General features: G+C 40.2%; 1 protein-coding gene across 5 annotated transcripts in view; it reads right to left on the bottom strand.

The window, feature by feature from the left end:
- The window catches only part of galnt11 (UDP-N-acetyl-alpha-D-galactosamine:polypeptide N-acetylgalactosaminyltransferase 11 (GalNAc-T11)), a 135,806-nt gene that overhangs the window by 77,250 nt on the left and 39,276 nt on the right, over window positions 1–19,280 (bottom strand). The gene's annotated exons all lie outside the window — the stretch shown is intronic.

The following is a 19,280-nucleotide window of genomic DNA, read 5'->3' as shown; positions in this document are numbered from 1 at the left end:
TTCATTGCCAGTGACTATGAAGGCCAAGCCATTGGGTATATTTAAAGCAGAGTTTGATAAGTTCTTCATTAGTAAGGGTGCCAAAAGTTATGGGAAGAAGGCAGGAGAATGGGGTCGAGGGATAATAAACCAATCATAATGGAATGGTGGATCCTTATAAAAATATAGCTTCTTTACCAATAAAAAAAAGTATAGGTCTGTTAAATGCCAGACTGTTTAAGCTCAATCTGCTTTTAAGTTAATGTTACAAATGACTCTTGCAAAACTAACATAGCTTGAAATTTTCTGTTTTAGATGAGTAGGTAAGAAGCTGCATTTTTCACCATTTTAAGGACATATTTGGTACTTACTACATTAGTGCCTGCAATAATGATGTAATCGTGCTGCAATGCAATGATACTGTCATACATGGGACAATTTGGTCCACAGGCATCCAATGCATCAGTCTGCACATGCAATCCCTACTGCACGAAAGCCGTATTATTGCCACTGAATGCAGAATTACACTGCTGAAAGAGGTAGAGAATTCCAGTATGTGGTACCTCAGTCAGCAGAATACAATTACAAATGGTAGGTGCAGCTGGTAATAAATCACTCATTTAACAACACAAATCAATCTGATTTCCAAGACACAGGACTCCAAGCAGTGCCTTAATCTGTGTACCTGTAAAGAACTTAAAAGTATAGAAAGTGAATAAAAGATTATGTTATATGGTCTACGGAGTAGCAAGGAAGATGTTGCTATATAAAGCAGCATTGTCAATCTTCAAGACAGATTTGGGATGTTGGAAAGTTCACTCATATCTGCTCCAGTACCAAGAAAACATAATTGGTTTCCATTTCTTGCCAGCATTCCAGAGGAAGACAACTACTACAATTGAGTAAACTGCCATTTGCTTCAGACATTCTGAAACACAGTTATGAATTATTAGCATCTAGAACTATATGAACAGCATTTATTTCTGATGGCCCTCCAGTGTGCTGAAGATGACTGAGACTTAAATGAACAAATTCTTAGAATCCTTTGGTAACAAAGTGTTGTCAAGCTTCTCTAGCGTTAAATTATTGCCAAGAAGGGAGTCTGCAGAAGGACTTAGATTAGGAGAATGGGAAAGAAGTAGCTGATGGAGTGTAGAATAGGGAAATGAGTGATCATGCTCGTTGGCAGAAGGAATACAGGCATAACACTATTTTCTAAATGGGGAGAAAATATAGTGGGAGAGTCTAGCTCCAAAGGACACAGCCTCAGAATAGAAAGATGTCCCAATAGAAGAGATGAGGAGAAGTTTCCTTTGACAAAGAGTGGAGAATCTGTGGAATTCATTGCCACAGACAGTTGTGGAGACCAAGTTAAAGCAGAGGTTGATAGGTTCTTCAATTAGTAAAGGTAACAAAGGTTATAAGGAAAGGGCAGGATAATGATGCTGTTTTTGCAAGTAAAAACTCTCAACCATGCTTTTGTCTTTTATGAAAGAAACACGATCTCTGCTAAGCAAAGATTCACTGCTTAGCAAAGTTGACTTATCCAACTGAAGTGCAAATTCTATTATCCTAATTCTTCCACATTTTCACACATTTCATCTATTCATCTTTGAACAGTTGCCGCTGAGTTGAACTGATTTAAAAACTATTTGGTCTGGTGACAGTTGGCAAAATCATTTCTTCTGATTGTATGGGGCTTTCCAGATTTAGCAATGAAACACTGTATGCAGCACGCAAACCAGCACTACTTTATTGTGAAGTGCTGGCTAACATGTTTTAAAGTGTTTTACATTTCTGAAACTTTTCACGAGGTGACTGAAAATAAGCCAAGTGCTTCTTTGCTTCATCACAGTATAGTCTCTTCAAATGTTCAAGAAGCCTGAATGATTTCATTGCCTCAGCAGACACATAGGTGGCTGCTTGGTGCTGATACAAATCTATATTCCAAATACTCCACACTATACTGTCTATATTTCTTTTTCATTTGGCCTGCTTCTGCCATCTTCATCATAGATTAACAACCACAGTCAATCACTTACTGTTGTTTAAGTTCAACCTCAAGTGCTGCAATCAATACAGGGGAACGTGACATCATCATAGCTCAGGCAAAACCTGCTTCCTGCCTGAAGGTACATAAAAGGAGGGGGGGTGGTAGTGATATCTCAGTTGGGCTAGAGAAATGCAGTCAAGACCCTTCAAAAGGGCAGAATCTGAACTTTACCCCAATGAACGCCTAATTCACAGGAATTGTGCCACTGCGTGATTAGAGTATGGGACTTGTACCAGTTAACACTTTACTACCGTTGTTGTTTCTCTCTGCACCTTTTGGTGCATCAGGCGACCACCTTGCCATTTCTTTAGCATTTGTCTGTTTTTAACTAGGCTAAGTTGCTAGCTCAACACTCAACACAGCTCAGTAGCAAGAATCCAGATGGATTCAAACTCCAGGCCACTCGCCTCAAATTCCAATGCAGATTCTATAAACCACCAGCCAGCAACTGTACTACAGTATTGAATGGAAATAATGTGCAGGCTAGGCCCATAAATACCATGACTTTTTTCAGTTCAGATCTTTCATGCTATGACTAAAAACAAAAGTGTCACTTTATTCTCTCCCTCTTTTTAATCTCTGTCTCTCCCAGTGTAGAGTGCCATCCTGCTTCAAATTATCCATTGTTCCTGTACCAAAAAAGACCAAGGTGACATGCCTGAACAACTGCAGTCCTGTTGCACTCACCTCAATAATAAGCAAATGCTTTGAGAGGCTGGTCAAGGGCTACATCTGCAGCATGCTGCCACCCACACTGGACCCCTACAATTCACCTAACAACACAACCGATTGACAGATGACACAATAGCCACTGCTCTACATACCGTCCTTACACACCCGGAGAAGAGAGAGAATGTGTGAATGCTGTTCTTGGACTACAGTTCAGCATTCAACACCACAGTTCCATCCAAGCTCGACAAGAAGCTCAGAGACCTCGGCAACCAATCCTGCCTTATGCAGCTGGATCCTGGATTTCCTGCCAAGTTGCCAGCAGGTTGTAAGAGTGGGTTCCCTCATCTCCAACACTCTGACTCTCAATACAGGAGCCCCTCAGGGCCGTGTACTGAGTCCCCTCCTTTACTCCCTATATGCCCATGACTGTATCGCCACCTTCCGCTCCAATCTACTAATTAAATTTGCCAACAACACTACATTGATTGGTCTTATCTCAAACAATGATGAGGTGGCCTACAGGGAAGAAGTTATCTCTCTGACACAGAGGTGTCTAGAAAACAACCTCTCCCTCAATGTCGCAAAAACAAAGGAGCTGGTTGTGGATTACAGGAGGAATGGAGACATCAATGGATCTGGGGTTGAGAGGGTAAACAGCTTCAAGATCCTCAGCATCCACATCACTGAGGACCTCACATGGTCTGTACACACCAGCTTGTGTAGTGAAAAAGGCACAACAGTGCCTTCATCTCAGACGGTTGAGGAAGTTTGGTATGGGCCCCAAATCCTAAGAACTTTCTACAGGGGCACAATTGAGAGCATCCTGACTGGCTGCATCACCACCTGGTATGGGAACTGTACCTCCCTTAATCACAGGACTCTGCAGACAGCCCAGTGCATCTGTAGTTGTGAACTTCCTACTATTCAGGATATTTACAAGGACAGGTGAGTAAAATAGGCCCGTAGGATCATTGGGGACCCAAACCATCCCAACCACAATCTATTCCAGCTGCTACCATCCAGGAAATGGTACCGCAGCATAAAAGCCAGGGCCAATGGGCTCCAAGACAGCTTCTTCCACCAGGCCATCAGACTGATGAACTCACACTGATTTGAGTGTACTCTATATTACATTGACTGTTCTATTTACTATAAATTATTATTAAGTACTATGATTGCACATTTAGATGGAGACACAACGTAAAGATTTTAACTTATGTATGTGAAGGATGTAAGAAATAAAGTCAATTCAATTTGCTTTTCAACAGCTATAACACACTTCGAACAGTCATAGAGAACGATGGGCTAGCAAGAGATGAGGTGATTATAATAATCAATTATGAGGCACGGAGGATCAAATGCTTATAAATAAGCAAATAATTTCTTAAATTAAACCTGTAATCCCTCAGTTGCCCCCATTGCTTCCAAGCATTCCCCCCCCCCCCCCCGTGCCCTCTATCTGTATCGCTCCCCAGGGGGGCTATATCACCCACTTTTGGAACCACTGGTCTAAAGTGTATCTTATTAAAATTATAATCTTTCATCTCTACAGGATGACTTTCCTGTTATGGACGGAAAAAAAGGACAAGTTGTGCAGGAAGGTAAGCAATAGAGTGCTCACTTGCCAGCAAAAACATTGCCATTAAATTAGTATTAAAAGCTGACTATGCTTGATGTAAGTAATTTACATTAGGTCAATTTTATGTGCCACATGAACCAAATGAAAAAGGCTTGCAACACACTCAAAACCAGTGGAATCAAACAGTTAATTTTAGTTTCATATAAAATAAATGCCTTCTTGGATCTGGCTGTATCCCATAGGACAATTTTTGCACAAAGGCTTCAACAACAGCAGTGTATGAGAAAATCTCTCCTGCAGCAGCACCTCCCACTGAGATCACTGACACTTCATTCCACATGTAGCTGCCAGATTGAGCACCAGCCACTTAACCTTGGCACAGAGTGATGCAATCATCCAGGGAACAATGCTCGCTGATGGCTACTGTAAAAAATGTAAGCGTTAATCAACAGAAAGTGCTTGAAATTTACCTGCGAACCTCTTTTGAAGAAATGAAGTGACTTGTGGCCTTTCTTCTTTTATTGGTAGTGCCGAACAGGAAACACAACAGGTACAACAATGTATGTCTTTAGCCCTAAAACAGCTTGACTATTTTCTTTCCAGAAGCACTGCAACTGGGAAAGGTTTCACTGCTAACGTAATGGTCTCTGTAGAAGCAGTGTTTGGGGTATGGCTAGAGATAACGGGTGCTTTGGAATGTGAGCTGGGTCCTTTGTTCAGTTGGAGATGAAGAGGGAAGACGCCAGAGAGAACCAGTTGTAGGATTCGACCCGGTGGGGACTGTGATTCAATGGAGCCAGGTGTCACAGTCAACTGAGGATCGCTGAATATGACTTTTGGAAGAGTTAAACCCCAACTTTGCACATTTGACTTTTAATTATAAAGAGCCCTATTGTTTTTTTCTTTTCTTTACTAACCCTTTAGTTAAGATTCATAAATATAATTTATTTAATTGACAGCAGAGTGCTGTCATTTCTTGGCACTGTGCTGTATGTAACAGGGCAGCAAATTACACAATATCCACACAAACCGGGGTCTGGCGTGGGAGAGCCATCTTAATCTCATGGGCTTGGCGGCACCGGAGTGGGTATTCCCCAGACTTACACAGCCAAGGAAACCAGTGAGGTTTCACACATACACTCAGTGGCCACTTTATTAGGTACATGAGGTATTCTAAAGCCACAGAGTGTATGTTTGTAGTCTTCTGCTGCTGCAGCCCACCCTCTCAAGGTCTGATGAGCTGTGCGTTCTGTGCTCTTCCGCTAACTACTGTTGCAATGTGTGGTTATCTGAGATACTGTCGTCTTCCTGCCAGCTTGAACCAGTTAGGCCATGCTTTTCTGATTTATTTTAATAGCAAAGCATTTTTGTCCACAGAATTATCTCTCAATGTTTTTTTGTTGTTGCACTGTTCTCAGTAAACCCTAGAGACTGGTGTGTGTGAAAATCCCAAGAAATCAGCAGTTTCAGAGATATTCCTTCATAATAAGTATAATAATAATCATGTTTTGACAATGTCCTTCAACTAAATTAACTTCAATGGGTCGATACAAAATCAGTCCAAATTCTGAAGAAAAAAATTGGAATACCAATTCTTATTTAGGAGTTGCTAATACAGAAACTCCTTTCAGTTAGGCAGGATAACTCAATGATTGTAATTGGAGTCTAAGGTTGTAAAAAGTGAAAGAACGCAATTAACCATATCTCAGCAAACTATAAAATAATTCAGTTACACCTCTCGTAACTACATGTGACATTTCAAATTACTTTTTAATAAGCAAAATACACATGTAAATAACTGGATTTTCCATCAATTTACTTATTTCTGAAAATCATAGTTGAAAAAGCTGCAGAGCTATCCACCTTATAAAAGAGCATGACAGCAGCTTCCAGATTTCTACATCTAACATCATTACAAATGCAAAAGTTGAGCCAATAGTAACTTCTTAAAAGAAACTGGATAAATATTTAATGGGGGAAAATCTGTAGGGCAATGGTAATAAGTAGTTGGTTTTTGACCAAGCTACTTAAGAGCTTATCTCCTTCTGTGTCACATCATTCTTTCCTTTCATAAATTCTTGAATACCTACCTTTCTGCTTCCCTGCACTGTTTTCAAAATGTTAGAATCTGATTGCTCAATTTCAAGCCAATATCAGAAGTTTGCCAATTCTTGGATACTTCCGTCCACCAGAGGGAGTAACTATTATCTAACATTTAACATACAAATTCAAATTTATAAAGGGTTTCTGGAAGAAATATGCTGTCCCCAGAGTATTTCTTTCATCAAATAGTGATTTTGGCAATTTGCTCAAATAAACAAGTGTTTTGACAGCAAAATAGTTTTCCCCCTGGCTCTGGCACAGGTAGATGCCTTGTCTGTACTTCTGTATCTGTAGTTTTATTTAGGAAATTTTTGAATATTTTTCTGGCATGATATTTTGCAGCACATTCTTTAGATACATTTTTTTAAACTGACAGCTTCCAAAAAAAAATTGTGTAACTTTTTTTTTTGAAGGCTGCACAATCTTTAGTGACTTAGCCACCTCAACTGGAAAATATCCTGGCAACTATTTCTGCTACAAGCAAAATGAAACCAAGTGGTATACGCTCAAGTAAAAAATATAATTCCCAATTTCAGTTTAACACAGTAAATTTCACGGGTGCTAATGAACATTAGAAGCCAAACAGCAAAATTCTGCCTTCTTGGCTTCAGCTCCTCTGGTATTTGCTCACTTCAGAATCACAAACATGTGAAAATAGCTAAGTAAAACAATGTCCTTTACTCCAATTACACTTTTTAAATCTATGTGGGAACCTACGTACAGATGAGTATTTGCGCATTGAGTTATCTTGGTCTCTATTCGTGCCTTACAGTACAAACACTTCCCATTTCCTATGTCTTTTACCCCTTTCTCCTTCATGAAGTTCCCTATTAGTACACCTATGCCAGTAATAAAGTGTATTACATTTGCTTCAGCAACTCCGTGTTGACAGTTGCAGTCAATTTTGTTTGAATTCCTTCATGGATTTAAAAATCCTTTATTTATGGCTGAGCTATTTAGACTCCCAATTTTCTGTGCAATGGAAATAAACATTACGTACTTATTATGTGCTTATGAGTGCAATTTAGATTTTTTTTAAATGGAATGTTACATGTCTAATAGTTTTTTCTATTAATTTCTCAAGGCAATATTATTTCCATTTCTCCAAATGTCCCAAGGGCATCAATGTCAACCATGCAATGACAGACTAGAGTCACATATATGCTTGGTTAACAGGAACAATAAATTTGTTTCCCTGAAGGGCATGAGTGAATTCATTGGAATGTTTATGACATTGTTACTTGGCACATTTCTAAAAACTGAGTGATTTCAAAATTTGCCCTGGTATGATCTGGGCTCAACAGTTTGCTGTGCACGTATATTACCATAAACACAAAACAAATGACATCTTTCTTGTAATTACTTTAAAAATTAGGAGATTTGCTGATGAATGGCTGGGAAACTAGAAAAATCCAAAAAATCTGGTATCTCATCGGAAGAACAGTGCCCCTGACTGCACAACAAAAATGCAGGACAGTAATTTGACATTTCAGAATATGCTAAGGCACGACCAGAACAAAACTTCCAATATCCTGTAAATGTTTACCTCATCGATATTTTGTGACCTAAAAATTGTTAAGACAGTTAGATATAACACTATACATGATCAAAACAGTTATTTCACAGACATTATGCCAAATAATTTCAGTAAAGTCCTGTAGCACGTACACCATAAAATGTGAAACTTTGAAAACTAGTGTAATATAATGATTACCAGTCTATCTGATTTTTTGCTTACCTTTGTCATTAAACTGTCATATGAAAGTATTAGAATGGCTACAAAAATGATTAAGCTGAAAAAATGCAGTCATTAAACTGAGTTATTATACCTTTTAATAAGTCAATGATCTGTGAAATTGAAATTGAAAAGCAAAGAACAAGTCAGGTTTATTAACAAAGCATGTAATTTAAAATATATTACCAGCTGCACCAAGTTAAAATATCTGTGACACTTTAGTTTTCATACAAAGGAAAATAACTTTTACTAGCAACAGAGCAACATAACTGCTAATGAATTACTTTAAAATATTTCTTCTTCAGAATCCTCAGCAATTTGATAGCCTTCTGCATTTTTAGCATTTCACTGGAATTTATCCAAGTCTGATCAAAATCTAATTACACATGAGCTTAAACAGAGTGGAAACTAATTTTCTAATGTCTGAGATGACATTTGGGGAAATCATTAGTGAGATACTATTTAAGTAAAACAAAGATTGAAGGCCTAAAAAAAGTGGTAACAAAATCTGGAGTCTATGCATTTTCTTTTCAGATGTAGCTTTTACTTTTATATACAATGCCCATAGAAATACTCCGCCCCCAGAAGTTTTTATGTTATATTGTTTTACAACACTGAATCATAGTGGAGTTAATTTGGATTTTTTTGACACTGACCAACAAAAAAATGCTCGTCTCAAAGTGAAAGCAGATCAATACTAAGTGATTCAAATTAATTGCAAATATAAAGCACAAAACAATTGATTGTATTCATCCCCTTTAATAAGAAATACCAAATCATCACTGGAGCAGCAATTGGTTTTGGAAGTCAACATAATTAAACGGGGATCACCGTTAAGGAGGTTCACAGATAAGGAGGTTCTACTGATTATAGTAAAAATACACTTGTGTCGGGAAGGTCCAACTGTTGGTGAGTCAGTGACCCAGCAAAAACTACACCATGAAGACAAAAGAACACTCCAAGCAAATCTGCAAAAAGGTTATTGAGAAGCACAAGTCAGGAGATGGATACAAGATAATTTCCAAGACACAGAATATCCCTTGGAGTACAGTTGTCGCCCATCAAGAAATGGAAAGAATATGGCATGGCTATAAATTTGCCTAGAGCAGGTCATCCTCAAAAACTGAGTGACTGTGCAAGAAGGGGAACAGTGAGGGAGGCCACCAAGAGATCCATGACAACTCTGGAGGAGTTACAAGCTTCAGTGGCTGAGATAGGAGAGTCTGTGCATACAACAACTGTTCCTCGGGTGCTTCTTCAGTCGTAGCTTTATGGGAGAGTGGCAAAGAGAAAGCTACTGTTGAAATAAAACTCACATGAAATCTCGGCTAGAGTTTGCCAGAAGGCATGTGGGAGACCCTTAAGTCAACGGGAGGAAGGTTCTATGGTTTGATAATATCAAAATTGATCTTTTTGGCCATCAGATTAAATGCTATGTTTGGCATAAGCCAAATACCACACATCATCAAAAACACACCATTCCTACCGTGAAGCATTGTGGTGGCTGCATCAAGCTGTGGGAATGCTTCACTGTAGTAGCCCTGGAAGGCTTGTGAAGGTAGAGGGTAAAGTAAATTCAGCAAAATACAAAGAAATCCTGGAGGAAAATCTGATGCAGTCTGCAAAAGAGCAGCAATTTGGGATAAGATTTGTTTTCCAGTAAGACAATGACCCCAAGCATAAAGCCAAAGCTACACAAGAATGGCTTAAAACAACAAAGTTAATGTCCTGGAGTGGCCCAGTCAGAGTCCAGACCTCAATCCAATTGAGAATTTGTGGCTGGACTTGAAAAGTGCTGTTCACTCATGATCCCCATGCAATCTGACAGAGCTTCAGTAATTTTGTAAAGAAAAATAGGGGAAAATTGCAGTGCCCAGATGTGCAAAGCTGATAAAGACCTATCCACACAGACTCAAGGCTAATTGCTGCCAAAGGTGCATCTACTAAAAACTGACTTGAAGGGGGAAGTGAATACTAACGCAATCAATTATTTTACATTTTATATTTGTAACTATTTAGATAACTTTGTAGAGATCGGTTTTCACTTTGACATGAAAGAGTCCTTTTCTGTTGATCAGAGTGGGAAAAAAAAGCCAAATTTAAATCCACCGTGGAATAAATGAGGTGCTCAAGGAATGTAAAGAATGTAAGAAGAATCTTAAGAAAGGAATTAGTAAAGCTAAAAGAAGATACGAGTTTGCTTTGGCAAGTAAGGTGAAAATAAATCAGAAGGGTTTCTACAGTTATATTAATAGCAAAAGGATAGTGAGGGATAAAATTGGTCCCTTAGAGAATCAGAGTGGACAGCTATGAGTAGAGCCAAAAGAGATGGGGGAGATTTTGAACAATTTCTTTTCTTCGGTATTCACTAAGGAGAAGGACATTGAATTGTGTAAGGTAAGAGAAACAAGTAGGAAGTTAAGGAAACTATGACGACTAAAGAGGAGGATGTACTGGCACTTTTAAGGAATATAAAAGTGGATAAATCTCCAGATCCTTGCAGGATATTCCCTAGGACCTTGAGGGAAGTTGGTGTGGAAATATCTGGGGCTCTGACAGAAATATTTCAAATACCATTAGAAATGGGGATGGTGCCAGAGGATTGGCATATTGCTCATGTGGTTCCATTGTTTAAAAAAGGGTTCTAAGAGTAACCTAGCAATTATAGGTCTATCAGTTTGACATCAGTAGTGGGTAAATTAATGGAAAGTATTCTTAGAGATAGTATATATAATTATCTGGATAGACAGGGTCTGATTAGGAATAGTCAGCATGGATTTGTGCGAGGAAAATCATGTTTGACAAATCTTAAGTGAATTTTTTGAAGAGGTTATGAGGAAAGTTGATGCAGGTAAAGCAGTGGATGTTGTCTATATGGAGTTCAGTAAGGCCTTTGACAAGGTTCTGCATGGAAGGTTAGTTAGGAAGGTTCAATTGTTAGGTATTAATATTGAAGTAGTAAAATGGATTCAACAGTGGCTGGATGGGAGATGCCAGAGAGTAGTGGTGGATAACTGTTTGTCAGGTTGGAGGCCGGTGACTAGTGGTGTGCCTCAGGGATCTGTACTGGGTCCAATGTTGTTTGTCATTTACATTAATGATCCGGATGATGGGCTGGTAAATTGGATTAGTAAGTATGCAGGTAATACTAAGGTAGGTAGCATTGTGCATAATGAAGTAAGTTTTCAAAGCTCGCAGAGAGATTTAGGCCAGTGAGAAGAGTGGGCTGAACGATGGCAGATGGAGTTTAATGTTGATAAGCCTGAGGTACTACATTTTGGTAGGAATAATCCAAATAGGACATACATGGTAAATGGTAGGGCATTGAGGAATGCAGTAGAACAGAGTGATATAGGAATAATGGTGCATAGTTCCCTGAAGGTGGAATTTTATGTGGATAGGGTGGTGAAGAAAGCTTTTGGTATGTTGGCCTTCATAAATCACAGCATTGAGTATAGGAGTTGGGATGTAATGTTAAAATTGTACAAGGCATTGGTAAGGCCGAATTTGGAGTATTGTGTACAATTCTGGTCACCGAATTACAGGAAAGATGTCAACAAAATAGAGAGAGTACAGAGAAGATTTACTAGAATGTTACCTGGGTTTCAGCACCTAAGTTACAGGGAAAGGTTGAACAAGTTAGGTCTTTATTTTCTGGAGCGTAGAAAGTTGAGGGGGGGCCTTGATAGAGGTATTTAAAATTATGAGGGGGATAGATCGAATTGACGTGGATATCTTTTTCCATTGAGAGTAGGGGAGATTCAAACAAGAGGATATGATTTGAGAGTTAGGGGGCAAAAGTTTAAAGGTAACACAAGGGGGATTTTATTTACTCAGAGAGTGGTAGCTGTGTGGAACGAGTTTCCAGTAGAAGTGATAGAGGCAGGTTCAGTATTGTCAATTAAAGTAAAATTGGATAGGTATATGGACAGGAAAGGAATGGAGGGTTATGGGCTGAGTGCAGGTCAGTGGGACTAGGTGAGAGTAAGCGTTTGGCACCGACTAGAAGAGCCGAGGTGGCCTGTTTCCGTGCTGTAATTGTTATATGGTTATATGATTCAGTGTTGTAAAACAATAAAACAAGGAAATTTCTGGGGGGGGGTGAGTACTTTTTATGGGCACTGCAGATGTTATCATTTATTTAATATATGTTACATGTGATTGAGTTAAAAACATAACTGGCTATAAAGTTATTTGAGTTATAGAGAATGAATAATGAAAGATGCTGTTCAAATACAAAGCTTCCCAAATGGTTTCCAATCTAGCCCCAGTCAATAATCACAGATTTAAGGAGGGCTCATAACTACGGAAATAATATAATTAACAAGAGGGCCAGAAGAAAGATTGCAACATTCAAATGGACTCTGGATGAATATTTGAACAGGAAGTCAATTGAATAGTTCTTAGTCTTAATGGTAAGACTCTTGGCAGTGTGGAGGATCAGAAGGATCTTGGGGTCTGAGTCCACAGGACACTCAAAGCCGCTACACAGGTTGTCTCTGTGGTTAAGAAGGCATACGGTGCATTGGACTTCATCAATCATAGGATTGAGTTTAAGAGTCGAGAGGTAATGCTGCAGCTATATAGGATCCTGGTCAGACCCCACTTTGAGTACTGTGCTCAATACTGGTTGCCTCACTACAGGAAGGATGTGGAAACCATAGAAAGGGTGCAGCGGAGATTTACAAGGATGTTACCTGGATCAGGGAGCATGCCCTATGAGAATAGGTTGTGTAAACGGACTTTTCTCCTTGGAGCAACGGATGATGAGCAGTGACCTGATAGAGGTATACCAAGATAATGAGGGGCACTGATCGTGTGGATAGTCAGAGGCTTTTTCCCAGGGCTGAAATGGCTAGCATGAGAGGGCATAGTTTTAAGGTGCTTGGAAGTAGGTACAGAGGAGATGTCAAGGGTAAGTGCTGTTTTTTTTTTTTTACGCAGAGGGTAGTGAGTGCACGGAATGGGCTGCTGGTGGCGGTGGTGGAGGCGGAAATGATAGGGTCTTTTAAGAGGCGCCTGGATAGGCACAGGGAGCTTAGAAAAAGAGGGCTACGGGTAAGCCTAGGTAATTCTAAGGAAAGGACATGTTCAGCACAGCTTTGAGGGCCAAAGGGCCTGTATTGTGCTGTAGGTTTTCTATGTTTTTAGCTCCATAAAATAGCCGCTGTGGGATTGATGGCTCCAAGGACCTCCTTTTGTGTTCTGCTTTTCTAATGTTCACCGACATACAATGGCATGCAGAAGTTTTGGCAGCCCCAGTCAAAACTTCTGTTACTGTGAATAGCTAAGCGACTAAAAGATGAACTGATTTCTAAAAGGCATAAAGTTAAAGATGACATATTTCTTTTATTTCCAACTTTTACAGTTTCAAAATAACAAAAAAGGAAAAGGGCGTGAAGCAAAAGTTTGGGCACCCTGCATGGCAGTACTTAGTAACACCTCCTTTGGCAAGAATCACAGCTTGTAAATGCTTTCTGTAGCCAGCTAAGAGTCTTTCAATTCTTGTTTGGGGAATTTTCACCCAATTATCCTTGCAAAAGGCTTCTAGTTCTGTGAGATTCTTGGGCCCTCTTGCATGCGCTGCTCTTTTGAGGTCTATCCACAGATTCTTGATGATGTTTAGTTCGGGTGACTGTGAGGGCCATGGGAAAACTTTCAGCTTACGCCTCTTGAGGAAGTCCATTGTGGATATTGAGGTTTGTTTAGGATCGTTATCCTGTTGTAGAAGCCATCCTCTTTTTATCTTCCCCAAAATTCAGCATCAGAAGTTTGTAAAGGACCATCTAAACAAGCCTGATGCATTTTGGAAGCAAGTCCTCTAGACTGATGAAGTTAAAATAGAGCTTTTTGGCCACAATGAGCAAAGGTATGGTTGGAGAAAAAAGGGTGCAGAATTTCATGAAATGTACACCTCTCCAACTGTTAAGCACAGGGGTGGATTGATCATGCTTTGGGCTTGTGTTGCAGCCAGTGGCACAGGGAACATTTACTGGTAGAGGGAAGAATGAATTCAATTAAGTACCAGCAAATTCTGGAAGCAAGCATCACACTGTTTGTGAAAAAAAAACTGTAAAAGAGGATGGCCTCTACAACAGGATAATGATCCTAAACACACCTCAAAATCCAGAATGGACTACCTCAAGAGGCGCAAGCTGAAGGTTTTGCCATGGCCCTCACAGTCACCCGACCTAAACATCATCAAGAATCTGTGGATAGACCTCAAAAGACCAGCACATGCAAGACAGCCCATGAATCTCACAGAACTTGAAGCCTTTTGCAAGGATGATTGGGTGAAAATCCCCCAAACAAGAATTGAAAGACTCTTAGCTGGCTACAGAAAGCGTTTACAAGCTGTGATACTTGCCAAAGGGGATGTTACTAAGTGCTGCCAAGCAGGGTGCCCAAACTTTTGTTCTGCGCTCCTTTCTGTTTATGCTATTTTGAAAATATAAAAGACGGAAATAAAAGTTTTCTTGCTTAAAATATTAAAGAAATGTGTAATCTTTAACTTTATGCCTTTTGGAAATCAGTTCATATTTTACTTGCTTAGCTATTCACAGTAACAGAAATTTTGACTGGGGGTGCCCAAACTTTTGCATCCCACCGTATATTCTTTAAAGGCAACATCCCCACATAGCAATGATGTTCTAAACAAATAACAAATAGAGTCTGTTGATTAAAAAAAACAAGAATGATAAAATACAAATGTTTTCGTAAATTGAAAATCCATTTACTCTAATCATGCTACTTTATTATATATAGTGGGGCTTCATATCAAAAGGGGTTTGCACGTCACGAGACAATAATTTTCTCCAATTTAGCTACCCTAGAAATAAAAAGCTTTTATGCTCAAGTAATGGAAGCTTCTGACCTTTCTGTTTAACATTTCACCATTAACAGACAGGTGGAATGGTACTTAAGTAATTTCTAATCTTTCTGCTCATTAATGCAACTAGTGGGATTTAATGAGAAATCATATTAAAGGAATCTATTATTCTGAAAACATTCAAAGTCTAAACTGTTGAATAGAAGTGGAATTTCATAACACACAGTTGACAAGTTCCAGTATGTGCCTGTATAGAAGGAATCGCATTGCAGATTTTTGAAGGTATAACACCATTTGATGCTAGATTTCATATAACACCATAGATTTCAGCCTAGTTGAGTGCATAGGAAATATACAGTTTGCAAAATAATCTTAAATGACGTACAAACCAATCCCATTATTAGAGCAGGCTCAGAGATTCCCTGGACCGAGGGCGAGAAGATAGTGAAGGCCCTCTAAATGGTTGCTAACAAAATGTTGGCAGATTAATTTAAAATAAGATAATAACACATATGGATATATAAAATTGTGTACCTTGATAAAAATGCTTTGAGTACTAGAGAGTTTAAGTCACTTCAAAAGCTGTTAGAGCAGCAATAACAAAGATGCTCATTACCAACCCTTCTAAATGCTAAAGTAATTGCAGAGCAAGAAACATGCATCTCTTAAACTATATCTGGTATACTGGTTCTGCTAATATATTCGATAGACGCAGACAGCAAACGTTTCCTATTCTGGGGCAAATTCCCCCAGAATGTTTGGTAGTAGATGGCAGTTACCAACAAATACACTGAAGCAACTTCTAAACTCAGACCAAGGTGGAAAAAGGTCAGTACATGGGAAGACCACCACCTGAGATTTCCTTTCCAGGTGACACCTTTGTCTCCCAAAAATCATCATTCCTTTATCATCGTTCATCCATTAAGTGCCATATCATATAACGTAAGCAAACATTGTCATTTGATGATCATGATTGTTCTTGGCAAATTTTTCCCAAGTGAAGTGGTTTGCCATTGCCTTCTTCTGAGCAGTGTCTTTACAAGACAGGCAACCCCATCCATTTTCAATAGTCTTCAGAAACTGTCCGCCTGGCATCAGTAGTTTCATAACCATGACTTGTGATATGCACCAGTTGCTCATACCACGGTCAGTCACCTGCTCCCATGGCTATACGTGGCCTTGATCTGGAGGGCTATGCAGGAGATACACCTTGCCCAAGGGTGATCTGCAGGTTAATAGATGGAAGAAGCCCTTAACACCTCCTTTAGCTGAGACTTATCTCCACCCCACCACTCCTTTATCATCACTGGGTCTAAATCTTAAACAGTTGGCCCTCCTTTTCCGCAGAGGTTTGGTTCTGGGACCCCCTGCAGATACCAAAAATCCAAGTCCCTTATTTAACCAGTCTCAGTGCAGTGGACTTTAGGACCCGTCACCCACGAGTGCTGCTGAATCCGCAGAGTTTCTGTTCCGTTGATGGAAAATTATCATGATTGAAAATAAAGTGATCAGAAAGAAGTGAAACGCCACCGGTCATTGGAAAAGTGTTGGTCTACAGTCTGTCAACGATTGGAATAATTTTAATAGATAAAGTGAGAATAATGGAGCATGTGAAAGGCCCTGCCCCGATAAAAGCTACAATTGTTACTAAGCAATGCAGTGGTTTAATTATTGAAATACATACGTTTCTTAAGTGTTTTATATTCATAGAAATGTCGGGAAGCTGCCTGGTCGAGGGAAGTGCCTGGTGTGAAAAGTGCTAGTCTTTGGCTCGAGAGTCTTTGGCGAGGAGACTACACCAGGCACAATTGCAGAGGGTGACGACATGACCACTAAGCTGATTCAGTGTGCTACGTGCATGACGTGGGAGGTCAGGGACACTGATGGTGCCCCCGGCTGCTACAGCTGTGGAAAGTGTGTCTAGATTCAGCTTCTGAAGGAGCATGTTGCAGCACTGAAGAAAGAACTGGATGACCTCAGGTTTATCCGCGAAAACGAGGGTTTTCTGGACAGGACCTACAGTGAGGTTGTTACACCGAGGATACCAGAAGAGAGAAAGGGGGCAACGATGAGGAAGGAAAGGATGCTTGAAGTACAGGAGATCCCAGGGGACGTACCTCTCGTAAACAGGTTCACCTTCTTGGAAGCTGTCAGGATAGAAGATACTGCCAGTCTAAGAGGCGGACAGGTCTGCGAGCCGAAAATTGGTGCAGAAGCAGAGCCGAGGAGTCAGACATCAGGAAGAGCCGTGGTAGTAGGGGACTCCATAGTAAGAGGTACGGAAAGGGGTTTCTGCCGCAACAGGCAAGATTTAAGGATGGTGTGTTGCCTCCCTGGTGCTAGGATCCAGGACATCACGGACCGATCGCAGGGAATCCTCAAGGGTGAAGGTGAACAGCCGGAAGTGGTAGTGCATGTCAGCACAAATGACACCGGGAAGAAAAGGAAGGACATTCTGCAGCGGGACTTCAGAGAACTCGGAAGAAGGCTGAAAAGCAGGACTTCAAGGGTGGTTATCTCTGGTTTGCTTCCAGTTCCTAGTGCTGGAGAGGGCAGGAACAGAGAGATAATGGATCTGAATGTGTGGCTAAGGAACTGGTGCAGAAAGCAAGGATTTACATTCTTGGACCACTGGGATCTCTTTTGGGGTAGGGATGAATTGTACAAAAGGGACGGGTTACAGCTTAATAGGTGGGGGACCAGCATTCTAGCAGACAGGTTTGCCACTGCAACACAGATGTGTTTAAACTAAGTAGTGGGGGGAGGGAATGAACTGGAAATATAAGGATGGAGTTAAAGGGAAAGTGAAAATAAGAAAAGTTAAAAAGGACAACAGAATCAATGGAGTAAAAAGCTCAAGAAGAGATCATACAGTATGGCCAAGTGAAATAGGAATTGATATGAAAGGAGAGGGGAGTACCGAATTAAAAGTATTATATATGAATGTACAAAGTATAAGGAATAAAGTAGATGAACTTGAGACTCAGTTGGAAATTGGCAAGTACGATGTTGTGGGAATAACTGAGACATGGCTTCAAGCGGACAGGACCTGGGAAATGAATATTCAAGGATATACATCTTATCGAAAGGACAGACTGACTGGCAGAGGGGGTGGGGTGGCTCTGTTGGTGAGGAATGATATTCAGTCCCCTGCGAGGGGGGGACATAGAATCGGGGGATGTAGAGTCGGTATGGATAGAACTGAGAAATTCTAAGGGCAGAAAGACCCTAATGGGAGTTATCTACAGGCCCACAAACAGGAGTCTGGATGTAGGGTGTAAGTTGAATGAAGAGTTAAAATTGGCATGTCGCAAAGGTAATGATACAGTTGTCATGGGGGATTTCAACATGCAGGTAGACTGGGAGAATCAGAATGGTACTGGGCCCCAAGAAAGGGAGTTAGTGGAGTGCCTCCAAGATGGATTCTTAGAACAGCTTGTACTGGAGCCTACCAGGGAGAAGGCAATTCTAGATTTAGTGTTATGCAATGAACCGGATTTGATCAGGGACCTGGAGGTAAAGGAACCATTAGGAGGTAGTGACCATAATATGATATGTTTTAACCTACAATTTGAGAAGGAGAAGGGAAAATCGGATGTGTCAGTATTACAGTTGAACAAAGGGAACTATGGAGCTATGAGGGAGGAGCTGGCCAAAGTTCAATGGAACAATACCCTAGCAGGGAAGACAGTGGAACAAAAATGGCAGGTATTTCTGGGAATAATGCAGAAGGTACAGGATCCTAAGGGGAGTAAGGGGCGGCCGTGGCTGACAAGGGAAGTAAAGGGCAGAATAAAAATAAAACAGAAGTATAACATAGCAAAGATGAGCGGGAAACCGGAGGATGGGAAGCTTTTAAAGAGTAACAGAAGATAACAAAAAAGGCAATACGCCAAGAAAAAATGAGGTACGAAGGTAAACTAGCCAAGAATATAAAGGAGGATAGTAGAAGCTTCTTTAGGTATGTGAATAGCAAAAAAATAGTTAAGACCAAAATTGGGCCATTGAAGACAGAAACGGGTGAATTTATTATGGGGAACAAGGAAATGGCAGATGAGTTGAACAGGTACTTTGGATCTGTCTTCACTAGGAAAGACACAATCTCCCAGATGTAATAGTGGCCAAAGGAACTAGGGTAAAGGATGAACTGAAGGAAATTTATATTAGGCAAGAAACGGTGTTGGATAGACTGTTGAGTCTGAAGGCTGTTAAGTCCCCAGGACCTGATGGTCTGCATCCCAGGGTACTTAAAGAGGTGGCTCTAGAAATCGTGGACACATTGGTAATCATTTTCCAATGTTCTATAGCAGGGGTCAGCAACCTTTACCAC

The sequence above is a fragment of the Hypanus sabinus genome, chromosome 6 (assembly GCF_030144855.1).
Source record: "Hypanus sabinus isolate sHypSab1 chromosome 6, sHypSab1.hap1, whole genome shotgun sequence".
Classification (NCBI taxonomy): Eukaryota; Metazoa; Chordata; class Chondrichthyes; order Myliobatiformes; family Dasyatidae; genus Hypanus; species Hypanus sabinus.
Note: the sequence above shows the minus strand (reverse complement) of the source record. Positions and strands in the feature narration are given on the sequence as shown.